A 16,848-nucleotide genomic window follows, 5' to 3' on the forward strand; every position below is an offset into this window, starting at 1 on the left:
GTCGTTGTAGGTTCTTATGTATTTTGGGTAATACATAAAAAACCGGAATCACCGGATTGGATTTAACCAAGAATTCTGCTAAGGTTTTATCAATTGTGCCCTGCTGTAGATGGTATTCTACCTTGTCCTTAATATGTCCACGTATAAGTGAAGAAGGGTCTTTGGAGACGGGAAGATATGTGGTCGTGTCTTTGAGCTGTCGATCTATTTCTGACAGATAATAGGTCCTGTCCAAAACTACCACTGCGCCCCCTTTGTCAGCTGGCTTAATGATGATGTCCTTATTGTCTTTAAGTCCCTTAATAGCTCTGTGTTCTTCAGGGGTGATGTTGTTCTTAACCCTAAAATTGCCATTGTCAATCTCCTTAAGTGTTGAATCTATGTCCCTAGAGACCAAAGAGATGTATGTCTCAATAGGATGATGTGATCTAGAGGGATTGAAAGTGCTGGTGACCCTTAGGTTGAGATTACGTAAAGAGAAGGTACCAGTGTCCTGGGTGGCATAATCAGAACGGATATCGTTATCAGAAGAGGCAAAGTGGGCCTTAAGTCTTAGGTTCCTGTAAAAACGTCTCATCTCTTGGTCAACTAAAAAAGAGTCAAATTTGGGGGTTGGACAGAACGAAAGACCTTTCTGTAACACTTGCGACTCGAGAGGTGTCAAATTGTATGATGAAATGTTAAAAACAAGATTGTCAGCTACGTCTGTCATACCTGTGAATGAGTCTGTGCTCTGGTTGATGGACCCGGTCTTCCTCTGACTCCTTCTCGTCTTTCTCCTGCGGGTGCTCGTGGCCCTAAAAAACGGTGGGAGTGAGTAGATTGGGAGTCGCTATCAGAACCTGAGGATGCAGAAAAACGGTAGTAATTTGGACGGCGCTGTTGGTTAGAGTCTAGAGAGCGCCACCGATATACGCGGTCCTTGGCATAGTCCTCCTGGTCTCTGATAAATTTCAATCGTTTGCGTTCTTGAAGTGTTTTCTGGAAGCTTTCAATAGAGTCCTTCGACCTCTGTTTTAGCTTTTCCCACTCGGAACTTGGTAAGGTATTACTGAATTGGTCCTCTATGGATTTGATTTTCGGTTCTAATTCACTGACCTCCTTCTGCAGGTATTCTATTGTAAGTATAATTATGTCCATAGAGCACTTATTTAGGATCCCTTCGTATTTGGTGCAGTACTCCGGGTTATCTGCGAATAAGGTCGGACGTAGAGGTACCCTCAAGCCTCTTGGGATTCTCTGTACACGGTGATATTCCGCTAAGGTGGCACAATGTAAATCCAGCGCGGTGTGTCTCCTCAATTCTTTATCATAATCTCGGGTGCGGATCTCTTCCGATGGAATTGAAAGGAATAAGCGAGGTGTGGTCACACGTGAAAGGATACTAGTTACTTCTTTTTGTCCATATGATAAGGTATTGAACGACATCGGTACTGTATACGTGTAGGTGATAGGAGCACAGGACAACAAGAGTCCAATTAGAAAAAACAAGCCTGGCTCACTATCTTAATTGGGTGCTCCGGAGAACAAACAACTGAGAAATATACATATAACTCCGGCACTACTAAGAAAAAATGTATAAAGTCTTGGGTGGTGCTGAATTCGTTTTTATTAAACAAAAGATTGAAGTCTGTCCCAACGTTTCGGTCTACACCTGACCTTCATCAAGGGATCTTTCAGACTGACAAAAGTACACAAGAAAAACAAAAAAACACATAATACCCTGGAAGAGGGAGTACAAATAACACAAAAATACAGACAATGTATGAACATATGATATCCTGGACGGGTGCCATAACTATTCTCTACATTTCTCTAGGTATGTTTCAATGTATTTTTTACTAGTTATGGCACCCGTCCAGGATATCATATGTTCATACATTGTCTGTATTTTTGTATTATTTGTACTCCCTCTTCCAGGGTATTATGTGCATTTACAAAATATTTGCATCAGAAGATGCGTTTCATTATCATGTCGTGTTTTCCTTCAGATCACCTTTGTATAATTCTCCTTGTGACGATATACTTATATTGTATACTCATTGATTGTTTCTGTTGTTTTTTTGTTTTTCTTGTTTTTCTTGTGTGCTCCTATCTCCTACACGTATACAGTACCGATGTCGTTCAATACCTTATCATATGGACAAGAAGAAGTAACTAGTATCCTTTCACGTGTGACCACACCTCGCTCATTCCTTTCAATTCCATCGGAAGAGATCCGCACCCGAGATTATGATAAAGAATTGAGGAGACACACCGCGCTGGATTTACATTGTGCCACCTTAGCGGAATATCACCGTGTACAGAGAATCCCAAGAGGCCTGAGGGTACCTCTACGTCCGACCTTATTCGCAGATAACCCGGAGTACTGCACCAAATACGAAGGGATCCTAAATAAGTGCTCTATGGACATAATTATACTTACAATAGAATACCTGCAGAAGGAGGTCAGTGAATTAGAACCGAAAATCAAATCCATAGAGGACCAATTCAGTAATACCCTACCAAGTTCCGAGTGGGAAAAGCTAAAACAGAGGTCGAAGGACTCTATTGAAAGCTTCCAGAAAACACTTCAAGAACGCAAACGATTGAAATCTATCAGAGACCAGGAGGACTATGCCAAGGACCGCGTATATCGGTGGCGCTCTCTAGACTCTAACCAACAGCGCCGTCCAAATTACTACCGTTTTTCTGCATCCTCAGGTTCTGATAGCGACTCCCAATCTACTCACTCCCACCGTTTTTTAGGGCCACGAGCACCCGCAGGAGAAAGACGAGAAGGAGTCAGAGGAAGACCGGGTCCATCAACCAGAGCACAGACTCGTTCACAGGTATGACAGACGTAGCTGACAATCTTGTTTTTAACATTTCATCATACAATTTGACACCTCTCAAGTCACAAGTGTTACAGAAAGGTCTTTCGTTCTGTCCAACCCCCAAATTTGACTCTTTTTTAGTTGACCAAGAGATGAGACGTTTTTACAGGAACCTAAGACTTAAGGCCCACTTTGCCTCTTCTGATAACGATATCCGTTCTGATTATGCCACCCAGGACACTGGTACCTTCTCTTTACGTAATCTCAACCTAAGGGTCACCAGCACTTTCAATCCCCCTAGATCACATCATCCTATTGAGACATACATCTCTTTGGTCTCTAGGGACATAGATTCAACACTTAAGGAGATTGACAATGGCAATTTTAGGGTTAAGAACAACATCACCCCTGAAGAACACAGAGCTATTAAGGGACTTAAAGACAATAAGGACATCATCATTAAGCCAGCTGACAAAGGGGGCGCAGTGGTAGTTTTGGACAGGACCTATTATCTGTCAGAAATAGATCGACAGCTCAAAGACACGACCACATATCTTCCCGTCTCCAAAGACCCTTCTTCACTTATACGTGGACATATTAAGGACAAGGTAGAATACCATCTACAGCAGGGCACAATTGATAAAACCTTAGCAGAATTCTTGGTTAAATCCAATCCGGTGATTCCGGTTTTTTATGTATTACCCAAAATACATAAGAACCTACAACAACCACCTGGGCGCCCCATTGTGGCTTCCACCGAGTCCATTTTGTCACCTCTCGCCATCACCCTAGACAAGATACTCACTCCATTAATTCCACTGATACCCTCTTATGTGAGGGACACTTCTGATTTTCTTTCCCATATCAAGGCACTTCCATCTTTACCCCCTGATTGTCTTCTTGTCACCTTAGATGTCGATAGTTTATACACCAGTATACAGCATAGCGACGGCATTCTGGTCATCAACTGGTTCCTTGAAAAACATGGTACTATTTCCTCCTCACAACATACCTTTTGTAATGACTTGCTTCAACTGGTTCTTGGCCATAATTTTTTTCTATTTGGTGACCAATTTTACATACAGCAACGAGGGACCGCTATGGGATCTAACGTAGCGCCTCCATACGCTAACATTTTCATGCCGCATTTCGAAGACATCTTTGTGTATAAACACCCCCTTTGGATTCGACATGCCAAAGTTTGGAAACGTTATATTGATGACGTGTTTGTCATCTGGCAGGGTGACGTTGACTCTTTGAGTACCTTTCACAGTGACATCTCCTCTGCCCTACCCGGTCTCACATTTTCCATGCAATATGATCCCCGACAAATAAACTTTTTGGACACCCTAATCATTCTTGCATCTGATGGCAATATCTCTACTGACCTCTTTGTCAAATCCACTGACAAGAACAGTCTCCTATTATACTCAAGTTGTCATCCTTCTCACATGAAGAGATCTTTACCGATCTCACAACACAAACGCATTGAGCGGATTGTTTCAGATCCCCAAATACAATTACTGCGATATAACGAGATGGGCAATAAATTCATTTCACGAGGCTACCCTTCCTCGGTAGCAATGAACCGTACACCTCGCCCTCAGAGACATGACATCAATACACCTCGTATCTATTGCGTGCAGACTTATCATCCCTTTTCCTCCATCTTTAAGGGAATTATCTCCAGGCATTGGCCACTTTTACACAAAGCTTATCCCTCCATTACAGAGTTCTCGACACCCCCGTTTTTTTGCCATAAAAGACCTAAGAACCTCAGAGACAGCCTGATCAGAGCCGATATAGGATCACCCAGTCCTGCCCGACAAACATTTCTGGGTCCACCCAAAATGGGCAACTTTCCCTGTTTGCATTGTCTCCAGTGTAACAATCTGACCAAAGGGAATACATTCACACATCCCTACACAGGCAGGATCTTCAAGATCAGGGATTACTTTACCTGCGAGACTTCATTTGTCATCTATCTCATCAAGTGCCCATGCGGTCTCGGATATGTTGGAGAAACCACCCAGCATATCCGAGACCGCATCAGTAAACACAAATCCACGATACGATGCGGACAACTCCTGTTACCTATTCCCCATCATTTTCATATGGCACATCACACTGTGGCTCAGCTACGATTCCAGGTCATAGAACACGTTCCATCTATGCGGAGGGGTGGTGACAGGATCCGCAGATTGAAAGATAGGGAAGCCTTTTGGATACACACATTGGGCACGCTTGAACCAAGAGGATTAAACCGGGAATATGATGTTCATTTATAATCATATGCATACTTTGAGGTCTTAAAATCCATTTTTGATGTGACTACCCCAGTGGTTTACAATGCTTGAGAGAGTCCCCTTTACATTGATCAACATATTGACTATTACCCCTGTGCATCTTATGGCAGATATATGTATGCAGTTTTATCATATTACAGCATATTTCTCCCCTTCACTTTTGTGTACTAACAATGTCCTTTTTCCTCCTCTAGGCACTTTACACCACGTGATCACGAGACCTTCACCTACCATCACCTTCGTTAGAAAGGCACCTCCTCCCTAGCTGTCACTGGTGGAAAGCACAACATGAATATAACTTCCATTCACGTAGTTCCCTTACTGGTTTGATGTTTATGCTGCTATACCAATCGCCACCTGTCATTCCATGTATCCTATGCTACAGCACAGGCGCGTTACAGCGCCGCAATACCACCATCCACCACCGTCTATTCCACTACGTGATGCACGGTGCGCATGCGCGGACCACGGTGCGGTCTGCGCATGCGCCGCCGAGCGCATCGCGTCACTGCGTCCTCACAGATCAGGAAGTGGGGTCACCTGATTCCACTTCCCTGATTCACGGCGGCTATATCAGGTCCGGTCCATTCACTCCACACCGAGCATCCGGCCTACACAGACCCACCCGGACACAGGTCTGTATATTACCATGTCTCCCTCCAGCCTTGTACCATAGCCTCCTGAATGTCTGCTTTCTCCACCACAGGCTCAGTCCAGCGCTTGTCACAATAGCCCTGTCCCCCTGACGGTATGTGTAACCCCTTTTTTATGTAGCTGCTATTGTCACATACGGTCTTTACCGTTTTTGTTGCTATTAACACATTATGGTTTCACCCCCTTTCACATAGTGTTCCCACAGGCATTACCAGATTAGACTTGCAGCTGCCCTGTCGCCCAGTACCAGGACATATGGTAAATTCCACATAAATATACCACAATCCCTCTCTTCTCCCAGAGTACGGATAATCATCCTCCCGATATACGTACACTTCCGCTTTTTTTCTGTTAGATCATCCTCCTCCTGATGCCACCGAAGTTTTGCCATTGTGGCTTTCCACATTAAAAATACTATCATCTCATATGACAGGTACATTACTGTTTCCCAATTTCATGATATATGTATGGCAGCTTTATTCCAGGGCACATGAACACACCAGTATCCCCCTTTTTTTTTTTTTTTTATGATACTGTGTTTTTTATTTTTTTATTTTGTCTTTTCACCTAGAGAATAGTCATATTATCTTCTTTACTACCTGACCGAAAATACATGGTCTTTACCTCTAATTGATACTACAGTGAATGTGATTCCAACGCTGAGAATTCAGGTACTTCATTTTCCAGTACATAATCACTCTATGACAATACATGGAGAATGATACTAGTACATCTCACTACCTCTGCTTTTCCCATCAGGACGCAATTAGAACCCTCCCCCCCCCCCCCCCCCCCCCCTTCCTCCCCCACCCTTCCTCCCCTCTCTTTTTTCTGCCATACAGCACATGCACATGTTTGATCCTAAATAGTCCATGTTATCCCGGGACTTTACTCTGTACCTCTTTTCCGTAAACCCCTCTCCCTTAAATCTTATCATTTTTAACCTAGAACATATATAGTATCCTGCCTCTCAAGGCTCTACCAACAAGACACGTCTTCTCTTGTGTAATGAGCGCGGAACTTAACCCGAGCTATACGGTCACAAGGTACCTAGTGAATGTCAATGCTCACTTATTTGATCATGTACTTTTGCGCATACCTTAGAGCTTTTTTCATTTTTCCCATATAGCACCGTATCCTAGTGTTAGACGCGACTGACTACTACACGTGTCATCCATTGGTGCATGTTCATTCTATTCTCTACATTTCTCTAGGTATGTTTCAATGTATTTTTTACTAGTTATGGCACCCGTCCAGGATATCATATGTTCATACATTGTCTGTATTTTTGTGTTATTTGTACTCCCTCTTCCAGGGTATTATGTGCATTTACAAAATATTTGCATCAGAAGATGCGTTTCATTATCATGTCGTGTTTTCCTTCAGATCACCTTTGTATAATTCTCCTTGTGACGATATACTTATTTATTGTATACTCATTGATTGTTTCTGTTGTTTTTTTGTTTTTCTTGTGTACTTTTGTCAGTCTGAAAGATCCCTTGATGAAGGTCAGGTGTAGACCGAAACGTTGGGACAGACTTCAATCTTTTGTTTAATAAAAACGAATTCAGCACCACCCAAGACTTTATACATTTTTTCTTAGGAGTGCCGGAGTTATATGTATATTTCTCAGTTGTTTGTTCTCCGGAGCACCCAATTAAGATAGTGAGCCAGGCTTGTTTTTTTCTAATTGACCAGGTGCGCCGGCCCCTGCCGCTATCATCCCCTGCACAGAGACATTGGGCCCTGGGGCATCCATCCCTGCCCACGGAGGGGTTAACATCCAGCTGCCAGCCCATCGCCCCTGGGAGCCCCACAACAGCAGCGGTGGTGCTACGTCTCACCACACACCGTGGGTGGCGTCACAGACAGTTTTCAACAACCCCCCTACAAATACGTCCCCCGTTTTATTCGAAGTGTCCGCGTGACCCCCGGGTCCGGTAGAGTCCCTCGAGCCATACCGCAGATCCGGATCCGAGCATCATGGCTGCTGGCACGAGGGCGGCACACATCAAGGTCAAATGAACTGGTTGGCCTTTGCAAATCAATACTTTAAAAACATAAATCGGCCACCAATAAGCAGCTTCTCCAACTTCCTAGACGATGAGCTACGGGAGATGAACGTTTCCCAGAGAACATGCCCAGCGTGTTATTTTTGATGTATTACGGGCAAGCAAAGCTGGGCTCTTGTCAGCAACATCATCATTTGCTGTAGGTGAGCAGGCAAGGCCATCTTCCAGCTCCCAAAAGGAAACTACATATTCATCCACTCAAATTGCAACTTGCCCCACAGTCCCTACCAGCTTGAGAAGAGGCAGGTCTTCCCGCAGTAAAAAAACAAAAATTGGGAAGTCAACATATGCATGGCTCATCACCCAAATCATCAGAAGGGCCAAATTGATTTTGTTTTTTTTCTTAAATTTGTTGATTTTAAAAATGATTTTGCAACCCAGCTGGGTTTATTTTATTTTTGTATCTTATGATTTATGATAGTTTGCATGTGATTAAACTAATTGATTTTTTTTGGTGGTAAAAATAGTTTGTGTCTTCTTCATGTTTGTAATAATGGTCACATGTATAAAAGGTACTTGTCACGTTTCCAACTCACAAACACACACCACTGATGGTCCACATTTTCTCCAAGCAGCGAATCATAGTGGCCTTTTTATTGCAGGGCGCTTTTAATAAGATGTCTTGCTCTATGTTCCAATACATATCCCCTTTTTTTTATCACCATCCCCTGTCCCGTGTCATTACTCTTGGCCAATGACACACCATGATTTAAGCTAACACCAGGCCGGCAGTGGTCCCCACACATGCATTTGTCCCTTTGTTTTTGTCGATTATTCAAAGTTAACAACATATGGTTGCTGTGTGTGGCATGTTTGTTTACATCAGGGCTGTGGAGTCAGAGTCGTGGAGTCGGAGCTCATTTTGGTGGAGTCGGAGTCGGTATAAAATGGACCGACTCCTAAAATGTGTAATAAATTGGGGACAATAGTTCAATGCAGAATGTGCTGAATATTTTTTCATAGGAATTTGGGAAAGTTATGAAATGTCCTATAAATGTCTGTTCTATTCCTGATCTAAGGCTACATTCACACACAGCGTTTTTGCTGCGTTTTTTGATGATACGTTTTTCAGCTGCAAAAGCAGATCAATTTTTTAAAAAACCGCATCACCTGAAAGGTTTTTGAGCTCATAGATAATCTTTTCAATAGCAAAAGCAGATTAGAAAAATAACGGACAATGCTTCAAACATGATAAGTACAATTAAATTGATGAATGAGAGTAATGAACAACAGCTAGAAGAACATTTAGGATTCAGTATGTGTGAGATGGAGCCACAGCGCTGTTCATGTAACTGAGGAACAAACAGATATTACAACAGAACAGCAAAATTATGCTTTAGAATTAGATGATCTTGTTGAAGCTGCTTCAAAACACTTTCATATTCATCACATGCCCTGTGTTGTGCACACACTGCAGCTGGCAATAAGAGATAGTCTGCAAGAGGGACATGCTGGAAATCTAATTGGAAAAGTGAGGAAATTGGTTATTGCCGCCAGAAGCCCTAAAATTGATTCCATCTTGAAGCAACGTGCTGGGAAAGGGGCAATTGTCGATCAAGTCACTCGGTGAGGCAGTACTTATTTAATGATTAAGCGATTGCTTGAACTAAAACCGTTTCTTATAGATATGGCGAACCCTCAGGTAACCCTAAATGAAGGTCAGTGGACACAGGTGGCTGAATTGAAGGAATTGCCTAATCACCAATTTACCGTGACTAAAAATATTACAAGCTGAGGATTTAACTCCTGCCATTTTCATAAGGGAGTGGAAGAACTTGCTATTTTGCCTGTCCCAAAGAGGTTTAATCGCAAATGGCATTTCTGCTTCAATGAAACAGAGAGAGACACAACTATTGGAAAATAAAATTCTTCTGGCAGCTGTTTATGTGAACCCAAGTAATCGTATACTGCTTGATGATCAACAGCTTACTAAAGGAAAAAAAGCTTTGACTGAGGTAGCAGTTAGGATGAGCGGCTACAGGACTGCCAGGCGCAAGAGGACTTGGGTCCTGACAGTGCTGCTGCTGCTGCCATATCTTCATCCTCATCAGATAAGGAGTTTAACTTTTGACAAGTATTTGGAGGACATGGAGCAGGCAAAGCGTTGCCGCAAGGAAAAATATTTCACTCCGTCTCCTATAGCAGCAGATTGACCACATTTCAGAAAAATTTTTCACTTGCACTCAAAGAAATAGAAAAATTCAACCATTCATCAAAAATGACTGTGCATGAGGCAATTCCTTTATACCCGGAAATTGTTAGAGATGTTGCCCACGTGGTTACAGCTTTGCCTCCAACCCAAGTTACTGTAGAGAGGTTGTTCTCTAGCCGTAAAATTATTAGATCAGATTTGCGGTCATCTGCAAAGGAGGATCTGTTGGAGGCAATTCTATTTCTTAGAACAAATTCATAGACTGCACAAATGTTTAGTATGTTTTTGTTGAAAACTGGGTGTGGTTTTTTTTTGCCACGTACATAGTTTATTACATAGTATATATATATATATATATTTACAGTACAGACCAAAAGTTTGGACACCTTCTCATTCAAAGAGTTTTCTTTGTTTTCATGACTCTGAAAATTGTAGAGTCACATTGAAGGCATCAAAACTATGAATTAACACATATGGAATGAAATACTTAACAAAAAAGTGTGAAAAATCGGAAAATATGTCTTAGATTCTTGGTTCTTCAAAGTAGCCACCTTTTGCTTTGATTACTGCTTGGGATCCCCCGCATGATTTTCAACAACGTATCAAGCCAAAGGGGTATCAGTCCTCAGACGGATATCCCGAAGATGCTCACCTATCCTCCTCCTAAGTTCCCTGTTTCTAAAATGTCCAGGATAACATGAATTACTCCCCTGATGATTTTAAAGAAACGTGTTGGGAGATTACTGATGCTGTGAGGAGCTGGCACTTAATGTGGGGATCCTGTGTCATGAGGATGAGGACCAGGATTTTCAGCCCTAGATTACCAGATAATCCGGCAGCAGTGACTTTAATGGGAAGAAAGGGACATCACAGTGGATGGGTGAGACTGTTCCTTATTACTCCTCTGTTTTGCACTTTTTGAGCAGGACGAATTAGGCACATTTGAGCGGTATATTTAAACTGTCTCTGGTGACTGACATGCTTGCGGTGGTCTGTATACGATAAGTTGGCATACTTGGTGGTTGCCGTTATCTCATGATCATACGGTACCTAACTTATATGTTGTAGTGGTCTGTTTTAACAATAGGTTACGTATTGTGACCTTTTTTAATTGATTTTAATTAAAAAGGTACTTTTTAGGCGTTATTATTTACTATTCAGTTCGCTTTCTACTATCTTACCTGGTGAATCCAATTGTCCAGTAGCTAATTATTGATAAATACAAGGCTAGGCACCCTTTAGTGCTACATGAAAGGGCACCAGCTTAGAATATGCAGGGGGTGGGCCGTTGTATACGTTTGACATTTATCCATTCATCCATTGTAGAATTTTAGGTTGTGTGCCCACAATCAGGCTTTGCAGCATTTTGGGCGCAGAGTGTTTTCCCTGCGTCCATAACGCTGTGTTGTGAAGTAGAAGCACAGTGGAAGCATTTTTAGAAATCCTATGCACACTGTGCTTCTTTTCTCCGCAGCATACATCGACCTGTAGTGCAGCTTTTAGAGCCTCAGCATGTCAATTTATGCTGTGGAGGCAAGAGTGCTCTCTGCAGGTAGAATAGAGCTAAAGTCCACAGCAGCCTGAACTCAAATCCTGGGCATGGGCAGCTACGTTCTCCCATGAAAAACACACTCAAATCTCTGCAGGAAGGCTGACACTGTGTATTAGACGCTGTGTCGCTGGATCATGGCCACATAGCCTAAAAGTGAGAAATTTGTTGCTACAGCAACATTTTTATGAAGTACCTGTAGATTCAAAATGCTCACTGTACGCCTGAATAAAATCCTTGAGGGGTCCAGGTTCCAAAATGGGGTCACTTGTGGGGGGTTTCTGCTGTATAGGTACCCAAGGGGCTCTGCAAATGTGACATAGTGCCCACAATTTATTTCCACTTTTCCAAAACACAAAAATGGTGCTCCTTCCATTCCAAGCCCTCCCATTTATCCAAACAAAGGTTTTTAGCCACATGTGGGATATCCCTGCGCTCATAAAAAATTGGATAACAACCTGTGGGGTCCACGTTTTGTTGTTGCCTCTTGAAAAAGTGAGAAATTTGATGCAAAAGCAACATTTTTGTGAAAAAAATGAAAATTTTCAATATGGCGACCTAAGCTTATCAAATTCTGTGACTTACTCGTGGATTCAAAATGCTCACTATACACCTAGATAAAAGCCTTGAGGTGTCTTGTTTCCAGAATAAGGTCACTTGTGGGGGACATCCACTGTTTAGGCACCTTAGGGGCTTTCCGAATGCGACATAGCGTTCGCTAATGATTCCAGCCAATTGTGCAGTAAAATAGCACTTTTTCCCTTCTGAGCCCTGCTGTGCACCCAAACAGTTGATTTCGACCACACATAAGGTATCAGCATACTCAGGAGAAATTGCACAATACATTTTATGCTGAATTTTTTCATTTTACTCTTGAAAGAAAGAAAGAAAAAAAAATCTGGTTGAAGTAACAATTTTGTGGTAAAATTGCTTTTTTTCTTTTCATGGCTCAACGTTATAAACTTCTGTGAAGCACCTGAGGGTTCAGGGTAATCACCAAACATCTAGATAAATTCCTTGATGGGCCTAGTTTCAGTAAATTTTTAGGTAAAATTTTATTTTTTGCTTTTCTTCTTTCCACATTGCTTTAGTTCCTGTGAAGCACCTGAAGGGTTAATAAACTTCTAGGATGTGGTTTTGAGTACTTTGAGGAGTTTATAGAATGGTGTCTCTTTTGGGTATTTTCTGTCACCTAGGCCTCTCAAAGTCACTTCTAATGTGATGTGGTCCCTAAAAAAAGTTTTGTAAATTTGATGTAAAAATGAGAAATTGCTGATGAACTTTGAACTCTTATAACTTCCTAACCCCCAAAAAAATGTTGTTTCCAAAATTAGGCTGATGTAAAGTAGACAAGTGGGAAATGTAATTTATTAACTATTTTGTGTCAAAGAACTCTCTGGTTTAATGGTATAAAAATTCAAAAGTTAAAAAAATATATAAAATTTTCAAAATTCAATTTTTTTCATAAGTAAACAAAAAATATTGTCCAAAATTTGGTACTAACATGAAATCCAATATGTAACGAAAAAACAATCTCAGAATCACTCGAATCGGTTGAAGTGTTCCAGAGCTATAACCTCATGAAGTGACACTGGTCAGAATTGCAAAATTTGGTCTGGTCATTAAGGTGAAAATTAGCTCCGTCACTAAAGAGTTCAAAGAAACAAATGCATGGCACATAGGCCATGGCACATCTGTACTTCACTGTGCTATTATATGAAAGGCAAATGCCTATGCATCAAAACTGGGTAACCAATATTCATTATTTGACCAAGGTATTTGGACAATGACATGGTTGATGACCTCCATCAGGCTGGACTTGTATGTATGAGGCTGTGAAAAGTTTTAATTTAACCCCTTAACGACCGCCGATACGCCTTTTAACGGCGGCAAATTAGGGTACTTTTTCCGATCCGCCGCTTTTTAACGGCGGTCGGAAAAAAGGGTCTAGCGCCCCCCAGAGTCAGAAAATTTCCGGGGTCTCAGCTGCCGGGGGTAGCTGAGACCCTGGAGATCATGATTCTGGCCGGTTTTTCCGGTCCCCGCTCACCTGATGACCGGTATACACCGTATACCGATGATCAGGTTACAGTAAATGACCGCGCCGGTAAAAAATCATTTATCTCCCATCTGGCATAAACAAACATGTCAGATGGGAGATAAATCTCCTCCCCCGGTCCTCTCCGGTCCCCCGGTGTCGCTAAAGTGTCCCCCCCACCCCCCCTTCCTCCCGAAAATCTAACATGGTGCCGCACATACCGGCGCGCACAGCAGCGCGCCGGCCGCATTTCCCCCTTTCCCATGGTTTCTGTCGCATGTGCTATGACACATACGACAGAAACCTGCTCCCCAGGCCCTGCCAAGTCCCCCCCTATCCCCCTCCGGTGTTCCCCGGTGTCATACATACCTGTCAGCTCTGATCCCCCGCGGCCCCCTCCTCCGGCTCCTTCTCAGCAGACGCCGGACACACTTGCAGAGCGCGGCTGTCAGCTTCCTGTGTCTGTGACTCAGACGCTGGCTGCTGCTTGCACAGAGTCTGCAGCTGTGACCCGGGGAGGGTGGGTGCAAATTCTTTGCACCCACTCTCCTCAAATGGAGGGTCTGCCCTCCTAGAAAATGGGGGATACGTTCCCTGAACGTGCCCCTCATATTCTAGAAGGTCCAGAATCGCCGCGGGACGTCCAAATGGATTACAGCAGGGACTTGATTTTTTTTTTTTTTTTCTTTTCAATAAATTGGCCAAAGAGGGAATGTTTTTGGGGAGTGTTTTTTCAAATAAAAATTTTTTTGTTGTCAATTTTTTTTTATTATTACTGTCAATTAGTTATGTCTGGTATCAAATAGACGCTGTGACATAACTAATTGCTGGGCTTGATGCCAGGTGACATTACACATCTGGTATCAACCCCATTTATTACCCCGTTAGCCACCGCACCAGGGCGCGGGATGAGTTGGGGCGAAGCGCCAGGATTGGCGCATCTGATGGATGCGCCACTTCTGGGGCGGCTGCGGCCTGCTATTTTTAGGCTGGGAAGAGTCCAATAACCATGGCTCTTCCCACCCTGAGAATACCAGACCCCAGCTGTCAGCTTCACCTTGACTGGTGATCTAATTTGGGGGGACCCTACGTTTGTTTTTTTTTTTAATTATTTATTTATAAATAATTAAAAAAAAAAAAAAACAGCTTGGGGAGCCCTCCAAATTGATCACCAGCCAAGGTGAAGCTGTCAGCTGTGGTTTGCAGGCTACAGCTGTCTGCTTTACCCTAGCTGGCTATCAAAAATAGGGGGGACCCCACGTCATTTATTTTAATTATTTTTTTTCTTTTTGGGCTAAATACAAGGCTAGGCACCCTTTAGTGCCACATGAAAGGCACTAAAGGGCGCCAGCTTAGAATATGCAGGGGGTGGGACGTTATATATGTTTGACATCTATCCATTCATCCATTGTAGCATTTTAGGCTATGTGCCCACAATCAGGGTTTGCAGCGTTTTGGGCGCAGTGTTTTCCCTGCGTCCATAACGCTGCGTTGTGCAGTAGAAGCACAGTGGAAGGATTTTTAGAAATCCCGTGCCCACTGTGCTTCTTTTCTCCGCAGCATAAACCGACCTGTGGCGCAGCTTCCCGAGCCTCAGCATGTCAATTTATGCTGCGGAGATGAGTGTGCTCTGCAGGTAGCATAGAACTAAAGTCCACAGCAGCCTGAACCCAAATCGTGGGCATGGGCAGCTGCGTTCTCCCGTGGACAACACTCACATCTCTGCAGGAAGGCTGACACTGTGTACTAGACGCCGTGTCGCTGGATCATGGCCACATAGCCTAAAAGTGAGACATTTGTTGCTACAGCAACATTTTTGTGAAGTACCTGTGGATTCAAAATGCTTACTATACTCCTGAATAAAATCCTTGAGGGGTCCAGTTTCCAAAATGGAGTCACTTGTGGGGGGTTTCTAATGTATAGGTAACCAAGAGGCCCTGCTAATGTGACATGGTGCGCGCAATTTATTTTAACTTTTCCAAAATTCAAATGGTGCTCCTTCCATTCCAAGCCCTCCCATATATCCAAACAGAGTTTTTTGGCCACATATGGGGTATCCCTGCGCTCACAAGAAATTGGATAACAACCTGTGGGGTCCACGTTTTGTTGTGGCCTCTTGAAAAAGTGAGAAATGTGATGCTAAAGAAACATTTTTGTGAAAAAAATGAAAATTTTCAATATGGCAACCTAAGCTTATCAAATTCTGTGAAGTATTCGTGGATTCAAAATGCTCAATATACACCTAGATAAAAGCCTTGAGGTTTCTTGATTCCAGAATGGGGTCACTTGTGGGGGGCCTCCACTGTTTAGGCACTTTAGGGGCTTTCCAAATGCGACATAGCGTCCACTAATTATTCCAGCCAAATGTTCAGTCAAATTGCACTCCTTCCCTTCCAAGACCTGCCGTGTGCCCAAACAGTTGATTTCCACCACATATAAGATATCACCAAACTCAGGAGAAATTGCAGAATACATTTCATGGTGATTTTTTTCCTGTTACCCTTGTGAAAAAAAAAGCTACCTGGTTGAAGTAACAATTTTGTGGTAAAATTTTATTTTTTTATTTTCATGGCTCAACGTTATAAACTTCTGTGAAGCACCTGGGGGTTCAGGGTACTCACCAAACATCTAGATAAATTCCTTGAGAGGCCTAGTTTCCAATATGGGGTCACTTGTGGTGGTTTTTTGCTGTTTACGTACCTTAGGGGTCCTCCAAATGCAACATGGTGCCCGCAATCTTTTTCAGCCAAATTTCCTTTCCAAAATTCAAATATTGCTCCTTTCGTTCCAAGCCCTCCCATTTGTCCAAACAAAGGTTTCAGACCACATGTGAGGTATCACCGCGCTCATAAAAAAGTGGGTAACAAACATTTGGGTCAAATTTTTGGAATTACCTCTTGAAAAAGTGAGAGAATTGATGCTAAAGCAACATTTTTGAGAAAAAAATTACAATTTTCAATATGACAAAGTAACGTTATCAAAATCTGTGAAGTACCTGTGGGTCCAAAATGCTCAGTATACCCCTCGATAGAAGCCTTAAGGGGTCTAGTTTCCAAAATGGGGTCACTTGAGGGGGGGTTCCTGCTGTTTAGGTACCTTAGGGGATCTGTAAAAGCAACATGGTGCCCGCAATCTGTTTCAGCCAACTTTGCTTTCCAAAATTCAAATATTGCTCCTTTCATTCCGAGCCCTCCCATTTACCCAAACAAAGGTTTCTGACCACATGTGGGGTATTGGCGCGCTCATAAGAAAGTGGGTAAC

This window comes from Anomaloglossus baeobatrachus, chromosome 1, assembly GCF_048569485.1.
Source record: "Anomaloglossus baeobatrachus isolate aAnoBae1 chromosome 1, aAnoBae1.hap1, whole genome shotgun sequence".
NCBI classification, from domain to species: Eukaryota; Metazoa; Chordata; class Amphibia; order Anura; family Aromobatidae; genus Anomaloglossus; species Anomaloglossus baeobatrachus.